The sequence below is a fragment of the Cynocephalus volans genome, chromosome 9 (genome assembly GCF_027409185.1).
Source record: "Cynocephalus volans isolate mCynVol1 chromosome 9, mCynVol1.pri, whole genome shotgun sequence".
Lineage (NCBI taxonomy): Eukaryota > Metazoa > Chordata > Mammalia > Dermoptera > Cynocephalidae > Cynocephalus > Cynocephalus volans.
Genome location: NC_084468.1, coordinates 45,419,629 through 45,428,263, shown reverse-complemented (window position 1 = coordinate 45,428,263; position 8,635 = coordinate 45,419,629). Strand labels below are relative to the sequence as shown.

At 34.9% G+C, this 8,635-nt stretch overlaps 1 pseudogene; it reads left to right on the top strand.

Annotated features, from left to right (window-relative positions):
- Nucleotides 1-8,043: 8,043 nt before the first annotated feature.
- LOC134386708 (small nucleolar RNA SNORA32) lies at nucleotides 8,044-8,154 on the top strand (annotated as a pseudogene).
- Nucleotides 8,155-8,635: the final 481 nt, after the last annotated feature.

Below are 8,635 nucleotides of genomic sequence, written 5' to 3'. Positions count from 1 at the left end.
GACTTCCTATGCCTTGAAGACCTTGAGTTGTCTTGTAGTGGAAGTCCTATGGTTGAACCAGTTTTTTGGTTCCGAGGACTCGCATATTGAAATATTGCTGGTATGTATTCCTGGGTGAGAAGGATGTTAACTAGATTTAATTGGTTTTAGTTATAGGCTCCTTTGTATCATATTCTAGACTTGAAAGACTCTCTTCTTACTGTAAAACTCATGTTCTGTCTGTGAGTGGAAAGAGACCAACTGGATATGTCTTTAACCGGTGAATTGCTTTGCTTACATTGCAGTATAGGAAGGTGCCAGAGATTACTGTTGTGACATAAATATCCCTTTAGTGACTTACAGTGCTCAAACAACATAGTGTTAACATGCTTTTTAAGTCAAAGTGCAAATAGTGCACCTATAACTTGAAGAATTGTTAGATATTTTAAATTAGGGATGTCAAAAATAATATGGAAACCATGAAGAAAAATTGCTACAGAAATCTGAGGAAATTAAAAATTGATCACAAGGGAAGCATCTCAAGTATTTACTGCATTATTTGGAGATGAAAAATGACTGTTTCTATTGAAACAATTTATTCAACAAAATAGAAATCTAAACTATCAGTTCTTTAATATTTAATGATCTGGGCAAGACACATAAATTGTAGAGACATTTTCCTATCACTGGAGAATATGAAATCTATAAAAACATATGAAAAAGGAAATACTTAATTCCTTTATTTACAATGTCTTTTCAGTAGATTTTTTCTCCAGAAGCTTCTTGTCAACCACTGTGCTTCAGATGGATACAATCTCAATTTTTAGGCCAAATGTTGTAACGATTTTTTTCATATCACAAAATCTTGTACTTGTGGGTTCCCCCACCCTGCCCCATAGTATGTTTAAAGCTTTTAAATTAACTCCAGCTTAAAGACTAAAGTTGCAAAATATAGTGATGAATTATTTGTATTTTCAACCTGGTAGCTTGGGCTGTATTTGTCAATGGTTTCTATATTAACGGTGCCGGTCTTTCATTGCATAATCCTAAAATTAAGAATTCTGAGAATGAGAAAAACAGCTAAGAATTAATTATAGGTGAAAGGTAGTGAGAAAAATACATTTTAATCCTATATATGGATAGTTTTTTTTTTTTTTTTTTTTTGTTTTCCCCCAAGTTGGAATTAATGTTTTGAATCTGACTTTTAAATTACTTTAAGCTTTAAAATTCTTCCCCTGGGAAAGCCTGACTTGCAGAGGTAGGCAAAACTGTTCATGTACAAAACATGAACAGTGGTTTTACTCTGAGCATCAAACATGAACTCTTATTAAATTATTTCCTGAAGATACCTAAAATTTACCATAGATATTTTAAGATTCATGAGCTCTGCAAAGCCAGCTCTTTATAGTCTTCTGTTTGTAACATACTGCTGCTAGATGGTAATTTTGTAAAAGAATATAAGAGTAAGAAGTCACCTCTGCCCTGATAGTCTGACCAGTGTTTCTTCCACATACAGGATCTTCAAAAAGTTCATGGAAAGATTCATATTGTCTTTTAATTCTACTTTTCCATGAACTTTTTGAAGTACCCTCATACTGCTTAAAGTAAAGATAAATTAGGTCTTCTATAAATAAATGCACTACATGTTTTTAAATCTGTCCAAATCAACAATTAGGCTGCACCAGGAAAGAGAGTTTTGAAGAAAGTATGTGTGTGGGAAAACATTATCTCCTTTTGCACTTCTGTCAGCATTAGTTCTTGCTCTTTAGCTGTGGTTCATATCCATTTTAAAAGGGTGGAAACTCAGAGCTGGAAGAAACCCCAGAGGTGTCTGGGGATGTGCATTAGAAACAACTGATAAGTTTTTTGTTTTTTCAAATATAGCTGTACCCTCCCCCCATTAGAATTGGGAGGAGAGTGTATGAAAACATGTATATTTTGAATATTTTTCTGCATTATGAAAAGATCTTCTCTTCTCATTCAAACCTAATTTTATGACATTAAGACCTAGGAAGTTTGTCACTTGTCTAAGGTCATAAGTTGTTAGTCTCAGTGCCAGGACTAAAACCCCAGGCATATGACCTCTAGTTCACAAATGTGGGGTCCTCCCTTCAGTAAATACTATGAATAGAATCTTTCTTTTTGCAAACTTAGTGAATACCAAAAAATCCTAAAAGCGATCATTTGAAATCCACATTAAGAATACATTATCAAGAATTGTTAAGAATTGATTATCTGTAATTGAAAGAGCATTGCCAATACCTAGAGCACCTAAAGGCAAATTGGTTTGCCCCTCCTTCCCCCTCCCCCAGGCCCCAAATTGCTTATCTGTCTCCATAAGTGGTAAGATTTTAGTTCTATCTACTGCTAATCTGAGAACTGTGACTTAGACATTTAATTATTTATTGCTCCTCCATGTGAAAACATTTAGAATGGCTGGCAGCCTACCAGACCCTGAGTTAAAACATTGTACAGCTCGACTAGACTGCTGGGTAGCCAACTTCACATCAGATTAAACACATTCTCTTCATAATGAATAGCTTGCAACCCAAAAAACTTGATTTTGTTACAAAAAATGCAAGGGGTGTGTTGTTTTCTAAATTAAAATTATTTTATGTTTTACTGCCACCCTTCCAATTGTAATTGTCAAATGTATTTTCTTTGGTGGTGGTGAGATGGAAGGGAAAGGGACAATGAGGGACTTTGGGGACTAATAAAAGACTCCTACAAGGTTGGACACAATGCAGAGTAGGGATGAACATTCATGAATTTTGTACTGAAAAAATTTACATTTCATTAACATTTTAAATTACGAAGGCAGGTCTACAAATACTGATTTGTGTGTGTGGGGGGGTGTGTGTGAGCATGCACTCATTGCATTTTTCAAGGAAATTAATAATGTAATCTAACTGTATCCGTGTTTCTTTACCATTGGTTTCCCTTTTTATTTGAAAGTGTATAAGCTAATTAGTGTGTAGTAACATTAATTTTAGTGAATCCAAATTAACATTATCTATAGATCTATGCACATAAACTCCATGCAGTGTTCCCTTATGTAATAAATGCTTTGGGGTGATGAAGGGTACTCCGAGTATCATTGATCTGCTGTGTAGTAACCAGCTCTCTACAGAGTTGCCATTCCAGTTTTGCATCTACATGGATAGAAATTAACTGTCTCAAAAATGAGTGGGAATATAAAAAGGTAATATGTGATGATTAAAGTGCGGTGGAGGGAAATAGTGGTTGACAAGTAATATAATGAACTGAAATACTGGAACTAAGGACTCGGCTCAAGAGAGCTGACTATTCAGAAGGCTGACATTTGAGGGTAATTGGCAAGCAGGTGCCTGAGAAATGACAGGAAAGGCCCTACATTTAGTTATTGGCATCAGTAATAATGACATTATGTCTTTAGGCCATGATTAAGGAAGATATTTTCTGAGAACAAAATTGTGTTTCATATATTTGAAATGTGTTAACTATTCAATGGCAGAAGGTTACAGTGTCTAACAATGAATGCCCTTTGACCAGAATCCCTCATTTAAGAATTTGTTCTTGTGCGGTTTGAAAATTTAGCAGCTTTAAAAAAATTAGCTTTAGATACGTTTCGATAAAGGAAAAGTATAAAATATACTTGAAAAATCACAGAGTTTTGAATATTTTTACTTTATGGGTGTGCTTTTTCTTTTCTTGAATGCCTGAGGCACTCTCAGAAACTTAACATAGTTTTGGAGTTCTCTTCCTGAAGAAGCAGCCGTAAGTAAAGAATATAGCCTTTTGATGTTGCAGGATTACTGGACTCTGACATTTATCTTTCTTACACTGTCTTCTCCCAGCATTATGGTATCTCTATAATTATGCTTTATGTGTGCTATAATTCTTGAATGCCAAATTTTCAAATATGGGTAAACATGAACAATTTCTTGGTTATTTCCTTTGTTTCCCTGTTGAACTACTTTTTAGTAAATCCATATTAAAACTCTAATTTACACACCAAAATTGCATTCTTGGAATGAATTTGTATCAGTATCACAAAAGACATTTTTAAATCATTCAAAATCATCTAGAGAATGATTTTTATTAAATAGGAAGATGAAATGAAGTAAAGGAGCTGGCAATGTTGAAACATAGATACTTGAATAGTATGTTAAAATTTTTTTAAAGTATGCTTTTGGGAGATGTATAAAATCAATTGGTGTAATATTTAAATAGCCTAAAGCAGAAGGAATAAAAGAAAAAAAGGTGATTTTTTGTTTTTAAATAGTTAAAGTGTTGGCCAGAGATACAATGTCAGTAGTAGTCCTGCCTTGAAATAACATTTAGATTTCAGAATTTGAGTTTTATTTTTATATTTTTTTAACAAAATGGTTATTTTGTTTTCTCTCTTCAGCAAGAAAGGGTTTAGGGCCGAGCCCGTGGCGCACTCGGGAGAGTGCGGCGCTGGGAGCACGGCGACGCTCCCGCCGCGGGTTCAGATCCTATGTAGGAATGGCCGGTGCACTCACTGGCTGAGTGCCGGTCACGAAAAAGACAAAAAAAAAAAAAAAAAAAAAGGGTTTAAAGCTTTGAACTTTTTGAAACTGTTCAATATAATTGTTAAAGTTTTAAAAACAAATCCTATAGAAATTAGAGAATGTCAAATATAATGCAAACAAGATAAAATTTACTATTATAGCAAACTTATTTACTCACAAAATCGCCTTTCAAAGATCTCTTTCTCAAAAACAAAAATGGAAACAAATTTTTAAAATTTAGTATTGACATTTTAATGCCACTTTAAGCATGTATTTTCTTTGTCCCCAATTTTATTCCTAACAGTTTAAAAATAGATGATTAGAATCCTTTTTCCTGAAACAAAAAAGGAATCCAGCTCAATTTTTAAAATTTACTTTTAAAAGCTGCTCTTTTAATATATTTTTGTTCATAGTATTGTCCATTACATTTAAATAGATAAGTTGCCTCTTATCTCACACTAGCTATATGAGTTTATTTCTGTTACACTCAACGACTACATTTTTAGCTTTAAAGGATATTTTTATTGCTTTTTTTTCATCTTTCCAAATTCAGAAGGTACAAAAGAGAGCAGTAGCTAGTTTTCATTTTCTTCATTTTGCTTCCTCAAAGTAATCATTCTATTGTCAGGTGTTTTAGTTATTAGCATTTTCCTACTAGTTATCAAGAACATTTACTATTACACTGTGCCCTCAAATCACATATAACCAGTTGACCAGAGACAGCAGATTAAAACTTCCTTAAAAATTATATCATAGTTTATTTCTAAGAGATGACACTTCTCTATCCTAAAGACCTGTTGAACCTCTGTTCCTGAGTGAGGAAAAAAAAAATCCAGTTATTAAGTTATCTTCCAATCCACAATAGATTTTTAGGAATATAATCTGAAAACCAATTGTCCACCATCACAGCTAATGAACAGTTTATTAAATGATCAACTTAGATTTTTTTTTTATGTGCCACGTAACAGAGCTGAAGACATGTTGTTAATGAAGTTGGAGACATTTGAATTGTCTTCCTTAATCAAGTCATACTTTAAGATGATTTGATGATAAAGGAAGGGTTCAAGGAATGTGTTAAGCTTGGCCCATTCCCAGCCATTGTGACAAGTGCAAAGAATATCAAGGGGAGTAACATTTCTCTGCTTCTGAAGAGTGAGGCTGGAGGAATTAGCATGTAACACAGTATAGTAAGTGCTAATAATCGGGAGTGTACATGATATGGTGGGGCTACAAAGGAGCAATACCTTTTGTACTGGATAGAAAGGTCATAATTTGAAACAACACATATGCAAAGGCAGAGATATAAATATGCTGTGTTAAAAAACTGAGGGGTGGGCCGGCCCGTGGCTCACTCGGTAGAGTGCGGTGTTGATAACACCAAGGCCCCGGGTTCGGATCCCATATACGGATGGCCGGTTCGCTCGCTGGCTGAGCGTGGTGCTGACAACACCAAGTCAAGGGTTAAGATCCCCTTACCGGTCATCTTTAAAAAAAAAAAACAAAAAAAAAAAAACTGAGGGGTTCTGCGTGACTGAAAAAATAGGAAGAGATCTTCTGGTACATAATAATTATCTATCAAATTAATGAATTGTGGAGAAGCATCAAGAGATAATGCCAGAAAAGAAAGGGACATGTGTATCAGGCTGAAATTTTAACTCTAACCTGAAGCTATTGAAGATTTTTGAGAATGTGAGTGGACCCGATGAGATCCATCATTGATATAGCTTATTCTCACCCCAAAATAAGCCAAAAATAGCAAGCCTTAGTGTTAACCTGTAAAGCTAAAAAGTCCAAATTCCTTAAAGAACTCATTATTTAGCAATAAGAACAAACAAACAATAGGTAAAATGGAAGGAATGGAGGTATAGAAAAACTTTTGCCCTTTGTTAAACTGCAAGACTAGCTTTAGTAAAGTCTTTAGTCTTTACAATTCTGGATAATTAGCTGGGACATTATCATTTGTTCTTTTACTCTCCAAAATTACTTTGTCATAAGCTCACTTCCCTCTTCAAATTTCCAGCACCAACCTTTTCTTACTACTGGACATTCTCTCAGCATACAAACGTTCTCTCTTGCCTTCCATCTTTAAACAAAGTAAAACTCTCCCTTGACATTCTGCCACTTCTCTCAGATCTTCACAGAAAGCTTCTCAGACGCTTCCTCTCATTTCCAGCTTACTGCTACTGACTCTAACTAGGTTTTGGTTTTTCCCTGCCCCTGGAACTGTTCTTGTCAAGATTACAAAACATCTCCACTTTGCCAAATCAGTCAGTAGTCACTTTTCTCTATTACTGTATGGCATTTATGCAGTTTACCATCCTGTCCTCCATGCACTGTCTTTCCTCCCCACCTCTGACAGCATGCCCTCCCAGTTTCTTGCTTCTTGCTGCATCCATTGGCTCTAGGTCCTCTTGGTAAGCCTTTAAGTGTTGGTGTGCTCCAGGGCTCAGGCGTGGGACTTCTGCTTTTCTCTTTTTCTACTGATCTCGTCTAATTCCATGGATTACATACCATCTATATGCAAATTTAAATTGCCTGTTCTGCTGTTTCCAGTGAGCTATAAATTTAGAAACCCAAATGTGGACTTGACCCTTTATCTATTTGAATAACAAATTTAGGAATTTCACACTTATAATGGCCAAAGCAGCAGCAGTCTTGACTTTCTGTCTGTGAAAATTGTTCTTTCTTCTGGTCTTTCTCACCTCAGCATGTGGCACGTCTCCGTTCACTGACGTATTCAAGACAAAAACCCAGGAGTTGTCATTTCCCCTCCATTTCCCATACCCCACCCCCATACTCTACCTCAAAAATATATTCTCAATACATTAATTTCTCTTCATATCCATTGATTTCACTTTGTCTAAGTTCCCATTATCTTCTCTCAGTTCTTACCCAAATTACTGCAATAGCCTCCTAATTGTTCTTCCAACTTCCTACACAATCTGGCTCTTGCCTACATTTTTTTACCTCACTGTTTTTTTTTTTTTTTCCTTATTCAGAATTTATTTTCAAGTATGGAAACTCTTCTGTATATCAAGATAGTTAATTTTAGAAGACAGGTAGCTTATGGGCTAAATTAAAGTTCAGTAGTTCGTGAATTAAGGGTTGTCTCAATCTAATTAGTTACCACACTTGATTTGCTGTTAATTTTTACTAGTTCTCTGCTTTCTTACTTATGGAAGGGGATAGTGTTCTAGTCAATATTGTTAGGGTACAAAACACATGGTACCAAGGCAGATTAGAAAAACTTTAAAAATTGGCCATTTGTACTTGGTCTACTCACTTGATAGTTATCTGTAAATAAATGATGAAAAGATTTGGAATTTGGCTATGCACTCAAAACAATATTTTTGCCAAATGGATGGGAGCTAGTTCATTCCCCCAAAAAGCAAATATTAACAATTAGTCATGAGATTTTAATTACAACAAAACTTTTTTTCTTTAAATTATGATGGGAAGATAAATCTGTTTTCCTTTTTTTTTTTCCAGTTATTTGCCCGTTATTCATGAGTTAGAAAGTAACTTAAAAATAGTTCCATGTCATTATTACTTGTCATTTTACTTAAAAAATAGTGGTTTGCTGTGGACATGACCATAAAAACATTTTTCACTAGGTTTCCTATCTGGTACCTTGCTAGCAATCAGCCTATTGGGAACATTTTATCAACCTTTTATTAAAATACTTGTTTTACTTCCATTGCATGGATGAGCACTGTTCAAAAGAAATATAATGCAAGTCACATGTGATTTTCTAATCAACAGCCACGTTTCAAATTTTCACAACAGTTCATGCTTGCAAAAGTAATTTGCCTAGCTCAGGGAGGCTGGCTCCAGAACTCAATTTTATTTATTTTTTTTTTTGGCAGCTGGTGGTACAAGGATTGAACCCTGAACCTTGGTGTTATCAGCACCACACTAACCAATTGAGCTAACCAGCTAGGCTGAGAATTCAAATTCTTGATATTATATGATCATCTTTGGAAAAGTAAACTTATTTTTATATTGTTATGTAGGTTTGAAAGAATAACTTTTATAAACATTATTTTTAAAAGGGCTATTTTTTTTTTTTTTTTGTCGTTTTTTCGTGACGTGCACCGGTCAGTCCTATATAGGATCCGAACCCGCGGCGGGAGCGTCGCCGC